We start from the raw sequence: 19,344 nt of genomic DNA, 5'->3' as shown, positions 1-19,344 counted from the left end.
CCTTCCTATGTAGTTCATCAGCGTATATCATTTTGAGCGTTTAAATTAAAAGCGTTTAAATTATTTCAAGCTTCGATGTAAAGCCCTTGATAGCAAAGTACATTAAGCCGATGAAGCCGATCTCATAATTTTCAATCGCAACAAACCATTTCAAACATATTTTAAAGCACTAATCAAACACAATCTGGATTGGATTGCAAAAATTGGAAGTATGATGCAATCCAATCCGCAATCAAATCCTGTTTTTTGAAATGGATTTCAAATCCAGGTGCAATCCACCAAAAAGGAATGCAATCAGGATTTTGCAATCCTGCAATCACAATCCTACCGATGCCTGCGCGCAGCATACATACATCGAGCCTATCCGACCCAGCCAGAGTGGGTTTAGATATGACATTTTGACGGGGATCGTTGTCACGGGACCCCACTGCGTGGGGCTGCAGCTATGACATCAGGCCGCTGGTCACGGGATACCATTTGCCGGCCGCGAGCCCGGTATTTAAACCACCCCCCACCGTCCGCCGTCAGCAGACCTCCAGTTGTCGGTCAAGAGGACGGACTGATTTCGCGCTCCTGCAGCTTGCGTCCATAACATGTGAGTAACCACCCAGTGGTGAATTGTCGTTCACGGCAAGCTTTGGTGGACGCCATTGCTTGTTTATCTTTCGTAACAATGCTAGGATTTTGGTCTTTTTTTAAACTGAGATGACAAACTATTTTTTAAAACGTCATGCATATTGCATAGCACTTAGCACTTAGCAGGCATGGTTCCAACGTTATTAATGGGTAGTTCGCAACAAGAATGACTAAGATCCAGTCTAAGATCTTATTCATTACTGATGCTTAGTTATCCCTTAGTTATCTATTTATGACTTTTATACAACCTTTTAACTCGCTTATAACTTTTCATTATTTTGGTCTGTTGCAGATCAACATGCCTACCGGAAAGGAGATGGGCCAGCAGGCTACCGATAACCGATCCAACCAGTTGAACCCGAACAACCCAACCTACCAGGGGGGAGCCAACCGACACACCGGCAACGCCGACTCCTTCGGGAAGTCGGCGGCCGACAACCGCTCAAACCAGATGAACCCCAACAACCCCAGCTACCAGGGCAAGAAGTGAACGCTGCCGGGCCTACACGCCGCGGTAGCACTGCCATCGTCCAGTGGCGGGAAACATTTCCCACCAGCGGGTCGGGTGCCACAGCTGCGCTGACGCTTATATCCTGTTCATTGAAAATGATTCGCTGATCGCTCAGTAAACATGTTAACATGCTCCGTAAACTCGCTTAGGACGGCAAACACTGTGCCTCGTCTTTGTCAGAATAAGTGAACAATAAACTGAAACAGTAAATGCCTGGTTTCTATTGTCACGAGCTGAATGAAAGCCGCAACTCGAGCCAGGGAGGCGGTAGTCCGATCGCAACACATCGAAGGGGGGAAGGGGGGGGACACGCCGTACTCGATCGGCTTGCGGGCCCGATGCTATACAGTGACGTACTGCTCTATACACGGCTTTTGCCTTTTGGTAACACCACGTAACACGTAGCATAATGCCGGCGCTGCCAAACGTGCATCCAAATCAACGAACCGATTCCTGGGACCAGGGCTGCGGAGTCGGAGTTGGAGTCGGAGTCGGAGTTGTCCGAAGTTGACAATTCTGCCCGGAGTCGTAGTCGGAGTCGCCAAAATCTTACCGACTCAGGCTCCGGAGTCGGAGTTAACGCTGCATGGCTCAACGTCATGCCCTGCACCTGTTTGATTGACGATACTGCGCTTGAAATTAGATTTCGTCGAAAAAAAGACCATTTCGCTGTTTTGGAAGAACGTTTTTAGCGAAAGAAGACGGTGATTTCCCCAGAACCTGCTTTTTAATTCTGCATGTTAGGTATCTTTAATGCATATGTGCAACGCAAAGCCTTGGAACGCACAAGGGACCGATTCAGTCTCAGCAGCCGCAGGCGATGACTCATCCCGCACCCAGTCTTTCGGCACTCGGGTCAGCTCGTCTGCTCGATTCGCTGCGCTCCGCACTAGAGAGTTACAGACAGCGACAGCCCGAGCTCATCCACCAGAGCTGTCGAATCCTATCGACTCTGCGTAGCTGATCCGCATCTCTCCGTGTGCCTTTACATTGCGCAGCAGTGCGGCCGCTCAATGCATCATCGAACCAATCCATATAGTACACTGACTGCAAGTCCGTGCGCAGACCAATGACGAGCATGTCCAAAGCGATGGCCATGTTGACGCCTCTTCTCACAGGTGCATTCAGCTTAGCAACATTCCTATGTGTGTGGAATCATCAGTAAGCCACTAATTATGTAATCGTTCAGGGGTGTTGCTGTAGAGAGCACTTATTTTTTCTCTTGAGGCCAAGCTACTTAACTGATGTGACCTCGTAACCCGACCCGACGTTGAGTGGCAGGTACTCAGTGAAGTGGTGAATAATCCTAAAGCAGCCATTCTGAAGCTACAGAAGCCACTGTGCATATTCGGTGTCGCCTAGCAGTGTTCGCCGCGGGCCGCAAAATCGAAGTCCAGCCCAGCCCAGGCCCATGGGTTCACAGCCCGGCCCAGCCCGAGCCCATTCATGGTAAAAGCGTCAAAGCCCAGCCCGGCCCAGCCCGTCAAAAACGAACGGATTAACCCGCGCCCCGTTGGGCTCTGCCGAGCAACGCGCCCGGTTGGGGGGGGGGGCCATTTTGGCCCCCCCCTAAGATCTCGAGAACCACGCAACATAGCGACAAGCGGTAAACGGCGTTGGATAGCCCCAACGGGGAACTACCTTGTGACCCAATTTTATTGACCTAGGTCAAACCGATGACGTCACAGGTCAGGTCAAAGGTCCAATTTTCACCGTTTACAGGCACTTCAAGAAATGCGTTGTAAAATCGAGTAAAATGCATTTCATTGGAAATCATCGATGGGGAAATGTTCTTCAAACACATATTTTGCTATTTGTGGTCACTGATACCAGGTCAGGTCACAGAGGTCAGGTCACGGGGGGGTCACAATATGAAAGTGTCGTGTGATACATGTTTTATGGTCCATTTTACATGACAAATGCGATTATATGGGTCAGGCAGCCTTTGGGGCCAGCTTAGATCACGTTTTGGTCAAGGTCAGGTCAAGGTCAGGTCAAGGTCAGGTCAAATTAGGTCAAATTTCAAAGTTAATATTTTTGCATAAAATGGGTATCGAATCGATGCAGCTCGTCACGGGGAGTTCAATGGTGGTCTTTGTTTTGCCGTACGAGGTCTAGAATTGCTAAAAATTGAGTTCAAAAATTTGACGTCATCATTTTTGAACAGTTTTTTCGCTATAACTTGGCCAAAAAACGAGATATCAATCTGAAATTTGGTATGTATATAGAAGAGCGCTGGGACTATCACATATATTCCGGTTTTTTTGAAATTCGGAAAATTTTTGGATTTTTTCAAAGTTTTTCTAAAAAAATCAATTTTTTGATTTTTTTTGGGTCAAAAACCAAAAATTTTGAAAATCCGAGATAGCAGTTTTGTAGCGCCGCCTTTTGTCTACTAGACCATATAAAGAACTTTGAAATTGCTTGATAACTGTAGATTTGGTGAGCGTTTCAAGATTGCATGTTTTTTGCTCATTTTTGCTCGAACATGACCTCAGTTTGACCTCAATAACTCCTGACCTAAGGTGACCTAAGACTTGAAATTTGGTGTGAAGGTGTCAAATTGATGCCCGGGAAGGTACTGAAAATTTGGCGGCGCTGCGCGCCGCCGTTTTCTTGCTATTCAGGAAAAACCACAGGGGGGGGCCAAAATGGCCCCCCCCAACGGGGCGAGGGTTAAAAATTATTGACACCACACAGGTATCCAAAGTTAGCAAAGAAACAATCTTTTGCGAGCAGCGTGCACAATGCACATGGCATGCGTGATTTATTAACTCGTCTTTGAGTCTTGCACACTACTAAGCTATGTAGTTGTAGTTTTGTCTCTGTTGCGAGCCCCTGACTCCACTTTACAGTTTTTGGCCCAGCCCATCCACAGCCCATCGATCCTTCATATTTGAGGGCCCAGCCCAGCCCATAGCCCATGGCCCAGCCCATGGCCCATTGGGCTGGCCCGGCCCATGGCGAACAGCGTCGCCTATAGTAAAATACCCCATCCATAGGCCATTAAATCAGTACCTACCTACCTATGTAGTACCTATATAGAATAAACAAACAAACAAAACAATAGATTAATTTTCATATCATGACGAAAGGCTAGTACCTATCTTTCTATCTCTCCGGTGGGCTAAAATCGAAGCCTCTCTAAGCAGGGCCTATCGACAACGACTGTCGCGCAACCAGAATAAACCAGCTTTGTCATGACAGCGAGGGGGGAGAGGGGGTATGGTATGGTAACGTCTGCCATGCGTCGTGGTTCCTATCTCACCTCGCCTGAAATCTTCAAGTTGCAACACGGCTGCTTGTGCAAGATGACTCAGTCTCCAAAGCCTCCAATCGCTTAGCCTCCATATCGCTCACCAAACACACTATCAGCTGGTGCTAAAATAGACTTCAGGTGATGAATTAGGCCTTATGCTATGATAGCGGATCCCGTCCTTTGTGTGTAAGTTCCACTGTTCACTTCTCGCCGTACTTCACCTTTCGTTGCATTTAAGCCTTTAGATATCGTGTACTGTAGCTCTCGCCGAGGCGGGGGGGGGGGGGGAAGCGGTTTTAGCCCCCCCCCCCGCTCTCAGGTTTTTGCCAATAACTCAGAAACTATCATAACCAGCTGACTGGTATTGCAGTTGGTTAACCCGCACCCTGCTTGGGGGTTAGGGTGATTTGAACACCTTCTGCAGTTTTTCGCAAATATGTCAAAAACGGATCCGCGCCGCCGTTTTTGGCACCCTTTATTATACTAATAATCTTTTTACACACGTTGTAAAAAAAAAATCAAGCCAAGGACTATCAAGGTCAGGTCACCAGGTCAGGTCAAGTGACCTCACCTCAAAATAAGTTCCAATGTTTGCCATTAACCGAGTGACGGATCGCTTTGACACTTTCAGCAATTCATATGGGAAATATAGTATGTACAAAAGGTACGTCTCGGAATTCTGATATCTGTGACCTTAGGTCAGGTCAATTTTGTGACTTACCTTAAAGCCAAAGAGGGAAAATTGAAATGCGCGTTTTTTTGGACTAAAGTCAAACTAAACCCTTCAAACACCGAGTTGCAAGTAAACATGACACACTGAACCCAAAAATGGCACTCGCTATAACACCAAGTGAAAGGCATGTTATCGAAAATCGTCCATAGGGAGTTGGCTGCTTACATATATGTTGCTAAATGAGGTCGCTGATATTAGGTCACAGGGTGACAATACGACTCCGACTGTACATACTCGGGTAGTGTAATACATGTTTCATGGCCAATTTACATTTCCATTCAAATAAGCGACCATAAGGGCAAGTTTAAGCTACGTTCTGGTGGAGGTCAGGTCAAGGTCAGGTTAAAAAGCAGCAAAAGAGTTTAAATTTTAAAACGGATATTTTTGCATTAAAAGGTTACCTATTCGATGCAGCTTGTTACCGGGAATCCAATAGACAATAGTGGTCTTTGTTTTACCCTAAAATAGGTGGTCTAGAACGGCTAAAAATTGATTCCGACAATTTAACGTCATGAATTTTGTGTTTGTACAACTTTGCCAGAAATGAAGCTACCGAGCTCAGATTTGGCACGTCGACAGGCGAATGTCGGCTCTATAACAAATGTTTCGTTTTGTTTCATTTTTTTTTGTATTTTTAGTATTATAAAATAACATTTTTGAATTTCTCAGATCAAAACAAAAAATCAAATATCATAGATTGCAGTGTTGCAGCCCTGTTTATCCAGCACCTTTTTAGTGTTAAACACTTTTCTCTATCTTCAAACTGTAGGCGTGACAGCTCTTTCTTCAAAACTTTTTTAAGGACGAAAATGGCAGAGCTTAACCTCATTCTATCTGACGTCATTTGTGGTCAACCTTTGACTCTAGAAACATTTTAGGCTGCAAGATGTAAAATGGATGCCCGGAGAGGTCCTAAAAGTTTGGTGACGATATCTGAGATAGGTGCCTACTTAAGAAGATATCGACTGAAAAGGAAAGGCGTCGGCACGCGGTGCGGGAGATTCCGAGCTCAGGAGTTGGAGAAGGTAGGAACACGATTAGACGGTCCGAGAGCCCGGTATTTAACGCACCGGCCACCGCCCACCGCCATCAGACGTTCAGTTATCGTTCAAGAGGACGGACTGATATTCGCGCTCCTGCAGCTAACCATAGCACGTGAGTATGCCACCCAAGGTGATTCGTCGTTCAGGGCCAGCTTTTGGTTGACGCCATTGCTTCCTTATCGTCTGTAACCATAGACCTCTGTAACAAATAACAATGCTAGAATTTTAGTTATTTTCACTATAGGATCACGAACTTTTTCTCAAAACAACGTCTATTCATAGCAGGCACGATTCGAACGTTATATGAAAATGACACCTAACTTTGTAGGCAGACAGGGATCGTTTGTAGGCAGACGTTATATTTGTAGGCCATTTCGTTCTTCAAGAAGTGTACCCTCACATTACCTACCTTCACCTAAGCACTAGTTAGGTAGGATAAGTCATGAATATAGTAGGTATTTCACAGTCAATTTGTGACTAACATACCTATATACCCAATCAAAATTCTGAATCGCCACTCACTCATTTTTCGCTCGGTCACCGATCGTTTTTATTTTGGTCTTTTACAGATCAGCATGCCTACTGAAAGAGAGATGGGCCAACAGGCTACCGATAACCGGGCTGACCAGCTCAACAAGAACAACTCTAAGTACCAGGGAGGGACCAACAGACACACCGGCAATGCCGAATCCTTCGGGAAGGCGGCGGCCGACAACCGCTCAAAGCAGATGAACTCCAAAGGCAACGACACCAACCAACAGGACAAGAAGTGAGCTCTGCCAGTCCTTCTTGACGCCGCGGCAGCACCATGAGGCCAAGCGGTAGCCGCGGAACATTCCCCATTGCGCCCCCGCTGCGGCTGCGCTGCGCTCATACCGTGCCCATTGAAAATGATTTCAGCAGGGGTGTCGATTTTTCAAAATGGTTGGGGGTGCTCAACCCCTGCACCGGGTGAAAGATTGCAGCTTTGCCATGGGGCACAACCGTGCAAGGCATGGTTGGGTATCCCCATAAGGTACTGATAATCACGGGATTCCCCCCCCCCCCCATCAGGTTCAGGGGCCCATCGGGTTATTCGGGCCTGAGGGGCCCTGCGGCGCCAATCGGCCGCTGAGGGTCCACGTTGGCTATATTTAGACTCAGAAGGGCCCCACAGGGCTCGTAAGAACACCTCATGGGCCCACAAGTACCAACATTAAGATCTCCATAAGGGCCCCAAGCCAGCCTCTGAGGGCCACTTGCCGGCCTCTGGGGGTCTTAACCGGCCTATAGGGGGCCAGCTCTAGGAGCTGCACACCCGCCTGTAATGGCCCCACACCCATTTCTCTGAGGGCCCATATAACGGCGACTGTAAGGGCCCTCACCGGCGCCCCTGAGCGCCACACCGGCGTCCCTGAGGGCCCCACACCCCTAACTCTGAGGCCCTACACCAATGCCTTTAAAACCCTACATGGGCGGTTCTGAGGGCCATTGTCAGTTACCAGCGACCCTGACGGCTGACACAGGTGACTCGGAGGGTCCCAGCGGCGTCTGAGCGCACCATGCCAGTCTCTGAGAACCCCACAAGGCGCCTGAAGGCACCGGTGACCTCTTGATATCTTTTTGTCGGCCTATGAAGGGTCCGTTCCGTAACAGCAGTTCTGAGGGCCCCACGCGCGCCTGTGATGGCCCTAAACCAGTGTCTCTGAGAGCCCCCACAACGGCGCCTGTGAGGGCCGTCACCGGCGACTGCGAAGCCCCCACACCGGCGCCTCCAGTCCGAGGGCCCCACATTGCCATATCTGAGGGCCCCACACTAGTGCCTCTTAAGGCCCTATATCGGCGGCTCTGAGAGCCCAGCATCGTAGCTTCTGAAGGCCCCACTAGTGCGCATGTGACGGCCACCCTGCCACCGGTGACATTTGAAGGCCCCACACCGGCGACTCTGAGGGCCCCATCGGCGTCTGAGTCCGTTCCGGTCTATAAAGACGACCCCACAGGATTTCTGAAGGTACCACCGGCCTCTGATGGCCCTTTGCCGGCCCCTGAGGGCCAGTCGCCGGTCTCTGGAGCCCCCTGCCGGCTTGTAAAGGGTACGCACCAGCAGCTCTAAGAGTCCGACACCCGTGTACGACGGACCCACACAAGTGTCTTTGCAATTTAACGTCTTTTTTCGCCCTTCTTCTTAAAACTAACTTTTCTTTTCTTTACATCTTTATTTCATGCCTTGTAAATTGCGTAATTGTTTTATTTTTTGTAGTGAAAGACTGCAGAACAATTATTTTCCTCAAGCAGAGTTAGTGGCAGTTATTGAGGGACAAAATCATTGGGGGTGCCCGGAAAACCATTGGGGGTGCTCATTTGAGCATTGGGGGTGCTGCAGCACCCCCAAAGGTATACAAATCGACACCCATGGATTTCAGTGATCTTTCTGTGACATGTGCTCGCGCACGACGCCATACGCTGTGATTCGTCTTCGTCATAATTAGTGAACAATGCACTGAAACAGTAAATGCCTGGTTTCTACTGTCATGAGCAGAATGAAAGCCATAACTCGGGCCAGTACGGCGGATGGTCCGATCGCAACAGATGAAGGCGGCAGAGGGGGAGGGGGGAGGTCACATCCGCTATCTGCTCCTGGGCCCAATCAGATAAAGTGACGTATTATTTATGGCGTTTCGTAATATCGTGTCACAGCTAACATGATTCATGAAACCGGCGTTGGCAAAGGTGTATCCAAATCTTGACGAAACGATACCGGTACCGTTAATATGCATATTGACGGTACGAGCATGCTCGTACTTTGTAGGTACAGCATTCATCACACTGCGTGGTAGGCATCCTTTCTTCCGACAAAACCAGTAATACCTAAAAAACTACGGTCACTCGGATATCGCATCACCAAGACGCGCGAGGTTCCACACCTTAGAGTAGGCTCACATATGGTAAGCATTTTCCATTCAGTTTGGCAACAATACACAAAAGTTTCTATTTGCCCGCAAAACAAACTTTTGTCTTTCGTTGCCAGTCCCACACTTGGCGTAAAGTCTAGTTAATGAAAGCCAGACATGTGCGTGGATCCGAGAAAATGGATCTGGGATCTGATCCCACGGATCCTGATCTGGGATCCGTCGGGGTCATAGATCCGAGTCTAATATTTTGCTTGAGATCCAGTGAGATCATAAATCCTCATTTATTTTTGTCAACACAGAAATAAAAAAAAAATCACTCGTAACTCACAAGCGTTCTTATCCCGCGCCCTGGTGGGGGGGGGCTATTTTTTGCCCCCCCCCCCTCCAGACTTTTCGATATATCTCCAGAACCACTGCGCCGATCGTCACCAAACTTTCAGTACCCTCCCGGACATCAATTTTACACATTGTGACAAAAAAAAATTCCAAAAGCTATGATAGGTTGGCCGGAAATGACGTCAGAGTGACGTCATGTTCTGCCGTTTTCGAACCAAAAAAGGGTTTCGCGGGAAGAGCTGTCAGGCCTATAGCTTTGCAAATACAGAAAAATGATACAGACATAAAAGCTGTAGAATGGACAGGGCTACAAAACTGCTATCTCGGATTTTTGAAATTTTTGGATTTTGACCCCCAAAAATCAAAAAATAGATTTTTTGAGTATAATAACCAAAAAATCCAAAAAGTTTTTTGAATTTCGAAAAAACCGGAATATATGTGATAGTCCCTACCGTCTTCCATCTACATACCAAATTTGAGATCGATATCTCTTTTCTTGGCCAAGTTATAGCGAAAAAACTGTTCAAAATTGATGACGTCAAATTTTCAAACTCAATTTTCAGCAATTCTAGACCTCGTAGCGCAAAACAAAGACCACCATTAGACTCCCCGTGACGAGCTGCATCGAATCAATACCCATTTTATGCAAAAATATCAACTTTGAAATTTGACCTTTTTTGACCTGACCTTGACCTGACCTCCACCAGAAAGTGACCTAAACCGTACCTGATGGTCTTATAACCAACACCATTGAGTTGGAAATGAAAAACTGGCCATAAAACATGCATCGCACAACCTTAGTAAAGTTGGGTTCATGTGGTGACCCTCGGTGACCTTTGGTGACCTGACCTGTGACCTGACCTGGTATGACCAGTGACCTCTAACAGCAACATATCTACTAGGCAACTGACGCCCTATCGCTGATTCCCGACAAAATGCGTTTTCCTCGGTGTTATAGCGCATTCCCTAGAAGACCCGTGAACGGTGAAACATTTCATCTTTGACCTGACCTGTGACGTCATCGGTGACCCCGAGGTCAATAAAATTTGGTTTCCTTCGACAAATTTGACAGGCCTTTCGAACGCCGTTTGAATTTTGCGGATCCGTCCAGTAGTTTCGGAGATACGAGGGGGGCAAAAAATAGCCCCCCCCACCAGGTCGCGTTATAAACAGACCCCACCAGGGCGCGGGTTATTTAGTGATTTATGTGATGGCACATCATAAGCCATAGCTTTATGGCACTTATTGACATAGAAACACTCAGGGGCGGAGCTTCCTATACAGTTGGTGGGGCGGCTGCGCCACCAACTTGGCATTTTGCCCCACCAATAAGCGTTTTGCCCCACCAACTTTAGCTGATTTCTAAGACTTTGTTGCTTTGCAAATTAATCTTTTTCGCATTGAAGAGCTTTGGAATGTCTGTTTAATGCGAAATATTATATCTGTAATGATAGGAATTGATACAGCCTGGCATTTTATTCAACTTCATAATCGGACATAGTGGGTGTGACGACTTTTTGCCCCACTAACTTCCTTGGAAAAGTTCCACCCATGGAAACACTTGGAGACTTGGTTTCAAATGTTGTGCATGGTGGGATCCACTCAGATCATATATCCATGTTCTTGGTTTATCATCAGATCCTGTGAGATCATAGATCCAGGATGAATTTTTCACAACGGATCCGGTGGGATCATAGATCCGAACCTGCAGTTTTCGTCGAGATCCTCTGAGATCATAGATCCATCACTCGGATCCATGCACATGTCTGATGAAAGCCCCAACCGAAAGAGTGGGCCAGGACGCATCTCTGTGTTATGAATTCCTTTCGACTGGAAACATCAAGATAACATAAGCTTTGAGTTATTGTCGATTCTACAAAAAAAGTACCTACATACCTAGCACGCAATGTTATTGAGAGGGCTTACCTACTGAGCTGAGATGCGTAAAACCAGTCCGCAAAGACATTTAACCGTCTTTGCGGCTGATATTCAGCCAATACTGCCAAATTCTCTATAGCGATCGTAAGATTAGGCCAATTAGGCCGCGGACCACGTAACGACAGCGGCCTAAATGACGCTCAATGCATTTAGACCTTGAATTGAGGGAATATTCTCAGTCATGTAGGTAAGGTCAAAATATGGTCTGATATGATGTCAACTGAAAATTTAGTGTTCCGGATTTTGACAGTCTAGTTCAAATCGTCTCGTAACTGGTGAAGCACTAGAGGCCAAACAACTTGGCATTCCCCCCCCCCCCCCCACCACCTCCATGGCGGAGTTGGCTGAGACACCCATGCATTAATTGCATCAAGTTTAATTAATGCATCAATTTTTATCTTTATTCCACCTAAAGCGTATTGATTTTTACATTATGAGCCGAGGAAAGAGTAGGGCAGAGTGGGGTAAGATGCCCAGGGTTTTACAATCTCATATATTATTCGAAAATGACGATCGGAAAGCAAAAACTTGGAGTTTCAACGGAAGCCGACATCATTTTTTATCCAAAAAATAACACACTTTCGTGCCCGAAATATGATAGCTTTTATGCTATTAAGCATTTTCCTGAAGAAGTGAAAGGGGGCATCTTACCCCACAGGGTGGGAAAGACGCCCCCTGGCGTTGGGGAAGATGCCCCCTGCACTATAAGTGACATAAATGGGCACGTGAATCGCCTGAACGAACCAGTAGTCCCTTCGAGCCTGCAATAGACACTAAACGTCATCGTAAAGGCCCTCAAAAGTAGTCGTAAGGGGCTTCAGAGGTCCAGGGTTACTTTTACAGGAAAAGTCGAGAGGGGGAATAAAGTTCGGGGCAAGGGCGGATCCAGGGGCATCTGAAAGGGGGCCCAATGCCATTAGGTTTTTGTTAGGATGGCGCCTGCAGAACCTTACTACCCCCAAATCCTACTCCCTCCCCGGATTCTGGCCACTTTATATTGTTACGTTGCCAAAAAAATAAATTACCTAAAAAATATACGCAGGTACCAACTACCTTGGCGGTAAGGGGCGGGGGAGATCCCAACTTGACTGCGCCCTTGCAAATGTCAATCAGTAGTATCAACCTATTACCCTGGCCAAACATCAAGTAGCGCCTTTCTAAATAGAGAGAGGTTAGCACGTGACTATTTTTGCTAGGCCAAGACCGATTGAAGGACCCTGGTTCGAAGGAAGACCCTTGGTTCGGAGGGGTCATGACTCATGACCCCCGTCCCCCGCCGGTTTCTACGCCTGTAGCGATATGTCAGTGATTACGAAGAGACGGAAGAGACAAGACAAGAGACGGTCCCACCGACCATCCGATCGGTATATCGGGTCAAATCTGGAGTTCCCGCCGCACTGAACGTAAAATACTAAAATGGTTGGATGGAACCTCAAATTGAAAATTATCTAAGCGCCAGCAACGTTGATTGATGACTAGAGATCATCGTCTGAGTAGCGAATTGATTGAAAATGGGCTCAAAAATAAATTTGAAAGGAGGAAATTCCCCCTTCCCTCCCTAGCCTTTCACGCACAATTTGAAAGGGGGAGCGGAATTTTCGAAGGGGGGAAATTCCCCCTTTCCCCCCCTTAAAAGTTACCCTGCAGAGGTCATCGTCAGGGCCATCATAGTTCAGCGCGGCCAAACAAGCCTCCGTGGTGGCGTTCGGAGACCGCTGTGGGGCTCTTACAGGTCTTCATGATGCTTGAGGGCCTTCGAGCCCATCGATGGGGACCTCAGATGCCAGCGCGGCCCCAGGAGCCAACATGGGAGCCCTCAAAGGATGTCGTGAGGGGCCTTGGAGCCAATAATGGGGCCCACAGAGGCCGTCGTGAGGGCTCTCAGAGTCAGATGCCGCCCAAAAAGTCGCTGTGTGTGCCGAGAGACCGGCATGGGGAGCACCCGACCGTACTGGACTCTCAATAGTCCCAGATCGGCTTTTGTCTCTCATCACAAAAATGTAATAAATGATTTGACGGGTTCCTTGAAGGCCAGCCTATGGATTTAGAGGGGCGTCTTTCCCCATCAGGGCAGGGGGCATCTTACCCCAAGGTACCGAATTAACATTAAATCAGTACTAATTTTACGCCCAACAAATTGTACTTACAATTTGTTAGCCATAAAACTATACCCTGAAACAAACTGTTTGGGACACAGTACACGCATGTTAATGTATCACGACCATAGCAAGAGACATAGAAATTATTTACTTCTTTGATATTTACAATGTTTTGACACCAAAATATTTTTCGAAAGAAGCAAATAAAAAAACATTCAATCACCAGCCAGCCGTTGCCCAACTGAGCTTCGCAAATTTTTGTGCAGTTACCAAGGCAGTCTTCCACTTCACGCTAAGAACATTAATTTCCAGGTTCGATTCTTTGTTTTGCCGCTAGAGGGGGTGGGGCGTCTTTCCCACCCTGGGCATCTTACCCCACTCTCCCCTAGTGCTATCTATCTCTCCGGTTGGCTATTATCGAAGCCTCTAGAAGCAAAGCCCATCGAGTTTCGGCAGCGATTGTGATGGAATTAATCAGATTTGCTTATAGGTACATCACGGGGGCAGGGGTTGCGATATGATATGGTCGTTTGCTATGCGCTATCTCACCCCACCGGAAACCTCTGTTGCAACACAGCGCGCGGCTTGTGCAGAATGAGTCACCTCCCTATGCTTCCATATCGCTCGTCAATCTTTCTATCGGCTGGTGCCAAAATAAACAGGAGAAAGTTGAGCTCCTCTTCTTTTGGACGACTCATCCCCGTAAAGACTCTTTCCGCATTCAGGAAATCGCATGCGAGAGCCTATTCAAATAATACATCATGATTCTGCCCGCATCAATCGCATGAGGGAGGTGAGTGCGATTGATCCGAGTGCACTTCCATGTATATTCGAATAGGCTCTCGCATGCGATTTCCTGACTGCGGGAAGCCTGTTGCAGGCTTTCAGCACTCTCAGACACGGGCTAGGGCTACCTACATGTTAACATGACACACTGAATAAGAAAATTGCACTCGTGACCACTCTTTATGACCCTGACGACATTTCACTTCATGAAAGCTTTCCAGCGATTTTTAATAATTTTAGCAATTTAATACTTTTAATAACGTTTGACAGGCATGCCAGAGCGATGACAATGTCATTACATTGGATGTGTTCAGCTCAATGATAAGGATCGACCATAAAATCCAGCATTATCTTTTCCGGGCATGACCTTGATCTAAAGTCAAACTTTCAAGTTGATCTTAAAGGTAGTGTGCCACCTTCGGATGATTTCCCATTTTATTTTTCCTAGGATAAGAAGCTTCTGTTTTTACCTAATATCGCAAAAAAAAAATCAAAAATGGGCCTCAAATAGTGCTTTTTTCGCCTAAAAGTTTATCGGTTTTTCGATATGTTTAACAACTGTAGTGGGCTGACCTGCAAACAGGCCTCGGCAACAATCACGAATGCGGTGCACATGTGACAATAAGCATAGGTCATTATAGAGTTACGACGTACGGGAATGAGTTATCAGCTGTCTAATCGTAGACAACACAATGTCGAATTTAAACTGTAATCCTGTATTGGTATTGTTTCTTTAATTTGGCTGTCAAACATTAATTTATGGTTTGAAATATTATTTTATGTAAAATAATTGATATGAAACAGCCGTCTCTAAAGTTATGACCCCATCTCACCACATGAAAGTGGCAGAAATGACAATGATCAGCTGACGCATTTTTCTTGGCCGAAGTCAGAGCGCGCGGCCCGACGCACCACCACCGCACCACAAAGTATGAGCAGAAGCCGCGCCCAAAGCCAGGGCACTGGCGGTCGCAGCCGCTAGCAAAAGGGGGGGGGGGGGGGCCAAACTCACACTCGCGGGACATAGGTAACATTTATCCGTCACCGGAGGGGGGGGGGGGTGATCGGCTAATTATTACGTCCACGAGGCGCAGCGCAGTTGGCACTAATTATGCTTCATCCATGTCATTCTTGCGTGGAATCTTTTAAGCACAATTTAAGGCAAAATCACCAGTTCCATTTCCCGTCCTACGGTGTTTCCACCGGTCGGGCCACTGCACCATGGCGACGGATGGGTGTAGCATATACTGGAAGTGGAAGGTCGGGCACGCGGATTTATGACCTTACCACTATAAAACAATTCGGAAAAATACAGATACCTACCTCTTGCTTTGAACAAGCATGTGAAACCCAGAGAGCATTTTCAGACTATGACATTTACCCATATAGTTGTGTGGCGGCGGGAGAGAGTAGGTACACCGACCTCTGGAGACCAAAGGTTCCTGGCTTTCAAAATTGGCATCTGAGGGCCGTGCGCGACTCCTGCGGGCTTCGTAACGACTCTATTGGGGCTCACTCAACCTGCCTAGTCCTCATGCTGAAAAGACTGGCCCTGAGCCCTGAGGATTTCATCAGTCTCTGCCAGTCCCAAGACCCACAACGGCTCATGGGGTCCCGATGTCGAAGTATGAGGGAATCTACGCGGGACCATCAGGACGTAAAGTGATCTCGATCAGGACCAACAGTAAGGCTGTACAGGAGTCTGCGTAAGCCCTCTGATCTTCAGAAGCCCACCCATGTATGTTTTCACTTAGAGGCCAGATTAGGGCCCTCAGAGACCAGTACAGGGCCGCCTGCAAACTGCAAAGGCCAGTAGTTTGAGACCATCAGAGACCGAGTTGGGCTCTCAGAGGCTAATGTGGGTCCTTATTCATTACAGGCCAACATGGGGCCCTCAGATGTCAGCGTGGGGCTCTAAAAGACCGGCATGAGCCGTCGTTGGACCCCAGAGGCCAGCAGAGGGCCCTCAAAGGCCAAGATGGGCCCTCCTCAGAGGCCAATGCAGGCCCTTAGAGGCCGGCTTCGGGTCTTTAGCAGCCAGTGCGGGGCCCTCATTGGCACCTGAAGGTTCGTCTTAGGACACCAGAGACAGAAATATAAGGCCACCAGAGACCGGTGTGAGACTCTCAGACGCCGGTTGGGGCCCCTGAGGCCGGTAAGGGGCCCTCATAGGCCAGATGTGGGGCTTGAGGTCGATGTGGGCTCTTAGCGGCCAACGTGGGCGCTTGACCGCCACTGAAGTTCCCTCAGAGGTCAGTGTAGGACGCTCAAAGACCGGTGTGGGAGCTATATTAACCCTCGCCCATGTAGGGGGGGTTGGTGCAACCCCCCCTGAGGTTTTTCGGAAATAGTGCAAAAACGGCGGCGCGCAGCGCCGCCAAATTTTGGGTACCTTATGGGGCAAACCTTGCGCATCTTTTGATAAAAAAAAAATTGACCGGGTCATGTCAGGTCACGGAGTTATGACGTCACAAAGGGAACAGCCTCCGGCCGGATTTTCACAAACTGAGTGCCAACGCCCGAGGTTTCCTGCCGGTGGTACGGACATCGGTTGATGGATCGTGATGAAACTTCCCATGCATGTTGGGGCAAGTATTGGCTATCATATGGTATAAGAAACTTGACCGGGTCAGGTCAGGTCACGGAGCTATGACGTCACAAGAGGAACAGCGTCCGGTACTTTTTTTGAAAAGCGCCCGAACCTTTATTTTGCTAATTCTTGTCACCTCAATGGGAATATGCAGCAATATTAGCTTCTATAGGGAGCAAATGGACATCCCAAATCCAAAAATACAATCAGATTTCAAAAATTTAAATTTTGATTTTTCGAATTTCTGCCGCCGACTGTGACCTTGCCGACTTCCGGCGCTCCCAACGCGCCATTTTTAGAGCTAGGGAAACGAAATACATACCAAACGATAGCGAATTGATCAAGGAACACGATAGTGAAGGTTTCAAGTCGATATCTCCCACCGTTTTGCCGCAATCGCCGCGGAAAATTTGAAAAAGTCTATTTTTCCGAAAATTTGACCTTTGACCGGTCAAAAGTAGGTCAAATGTTGACCTAGGACCAAAAAATATACCACCAATCGCGAGATCTCGGCGAGAGCAATCCGTTGGTCTTTTCCGCTAAGCTCTACGACGCTCCGTTTTCAAACGCCAAGGGGGGGTCGCACCAACCCCCCCTGCATGGGCGAAGGTGGCAGATCGCCGTTTACGGGCGAGGGTTAATAGCTTGGAGTGGGTTTTTTGAGCCTCGTGACGATCGAATAAGGGCCAGGGCCCCATGCACCTATGGAGATTGGAGGCCCATCGGTTGTTTGAGGGGAAGGGGGCAAATGATATGATGGCCCCCTTTATTGGCCTTTGGGGGGCATGGCCCTGATGCCTCTCCCCCTCCCCCACGCGACCGCCACTGTGTACACATTACACACAGGCCTCTGAGATTGCATACTAGCTCATGCAAACTCTATGCAGGCCCCGGAGGTCCCACGCTAATCCTTAAGAAACCAAGCCGGCATACGGCGTCACCACCGGGCTTCTGAGGTGCACCGCACCAACCCATGAGGTCTTACTTTAGTGTCGTAGAGCCACGCTCATTTGGCAGGGCCCACCCGCCACTGCCGAAGAGGGTCTCATGCCTGATGCCAGCCATTGCTGGGCCTACGAGAGGCTCAAGTAAACCCACGCTGATATTCCATATAAGATCCGGCCTTACTCGTGAACCGGTGCCAGCGACGCTGACCGCCAAATTGACAGAATGCGAAGCTGAGCCCACTCATGAGTAGAATTTACGTTCTTTGATGGCGCAAGAAAGAAAATGAAACATACAAAAAGCTTTCTAGGACTTTTGTTCGATCTGAAAGGTGGGGCCAAAAGATAGTATGGCCCCACCTTTCAGCACCAAAGGGGGGGCCATGGCCCCCGTGCCCCCCCCCCCCCCCTGGGACCGCCTATGAGCCAGGGCCCCGGTAACGTGAGGTAGCCGAGTCGGGGCAGCGTGCGCTGACCCAAGCCGGGGCCGCGGCTTTGGGCGCAGTCTACCGCATCCCCGCGGGCAGCCCCGGGCTATCACATGACACCGGGAGGACGCGCGGCCCCGGCTTGGGTCAGCGCACGCTGCCCCGACTCGGCTACCTCACGTTACCGGGGCCCTGGCTTTGGGCGCGGTCTACCGCACCACCTAACAGGCGTGTTCGAAACCGCAGGAGATGATGATGAACGGGTTTATCGAAACTTGATTGGATGAGCCTATCGGTAATAGCGATTCCAGTGTGTGCATTTATTGTTCATAGTGGTGTGAAATGTGGTTGGGGTACGACCGACAACCCGTCGAGGCGAATTTCGCACTGGGGTACTCAAAATTTGAAGAATTTGAGACGTTTCCATGAGTTTTGAAGGTATGGATAAGTTTTAAAAATCCGGTTCTCCTTATCTGGGCCATTAACTCCATACGGTCCAGGAAAGCTGGCACACTACCTACCTTTAAATTATACTTCATTCGATACGTCTTGACGAGTCGAGAGATACAGGATGCAGGTAAAATAAATGTCTATGAGTAGACAATTATAAGAAAATAACGTTTTCCGCGGAAACATCGATTTTGACGGATTTTGCCCTCTGAAGGCTACGCCGTTGATCCTCGTTCAAATATGAGAACATTGTTCCGAAAGAGCTTAAACTGACCATCATGTGCGCTTTCCCGCGGTGATGTAGCTCTATTCGTTCCGAGCTATGCGTCGATTTGTCAAAAATTGTCGAAAAGCCGAAATCTGATCTTTGATGACCTGGTGATCTGACCTTTGACCTGACCTAGAAGTGAACGAAGTACTTTCATCATCATTTTTGACGCTCTTCATAACCTTTGACACTCTTACGAATACCGCTGACCGTGTGTCGCTGCGTGGCCTAGGACCCAAACTAGACGGGGAGATTTCAAACACCCCCCCCCCTTCGTCACATCGCGGGTCCGACACGGGTTAATTTGTTGGTTGTCAACCAAAATCATCGGTTTTTGACCAGGTGAATGAAACAGGTAGCGACCACACGGAGTCTGTTAGCATAATCTGAGGGAGTGATGCCATCAGAAAGTGGATCGGCGCCGCCATTGGC

The 19,344-nt window shown here is 48.2% G+C and overlaps 2 long non-coding RNA genes across 3 annotated transcripts; both read left to right on the top strand.

Moving 5' to 3' along the window:
* The first annotated feature begins 480 nt into the window (after positions 1–480).
* On the top strand, positions 481–1,357 carry LOC122388440. The gene is made up of 2 exons (XR_006257793.1): positions 481–595; positions 929–1,357. It is a non-coding gene; the product is annotated as an uncharacterized LOC122388440 (long non-coding RNA).
* A 4,530-nt stretch (positions 1,358–5,887) lies between these two features.
* LOC122388478 lies at positions 5,888–8,675 on the top strand. 2 transcript variants are annotated; one of them, XR_006257799.1, is made up of 3 exons: positions 5,888–5,904; positions 6,191–6,294; positions 6,752–8,675. It is a non-coding gene; the product is annotated as an uncharacterized LOC122388478 (long non-coding RNA). The 2 variants fall into 2 exon arrangements; XR_006257798.1 differs by lacking the exon at positions 5,888–5,904 and having other exon boundaries at positions 6,099–6,294.
* Positions 8,676–19,344: the final 10,669 nt, after the last annotated feature.

The sequence above is a fragment of the Amphibalanus amphitrite genome, unplaced genomic scaffold (assembly GCF_019059575.1).
Source record: "Amphibalanus amphitrite isolate SeventyFive unplaced genomic scaffold, NRLGWU_Aamphi_draft 000323F_arrow, whole genome shotgun sequence".
Lineage (NCBI taxonomy): Eukaryota > Metazoa > Arthropoda > Thecostraca > Balanomorpha > Balanidae > Amphibalanus > Amphibalanus amphitrite.
This window is presented reverse-complemented; position numbering and strand designations above follow the sequence as displayed.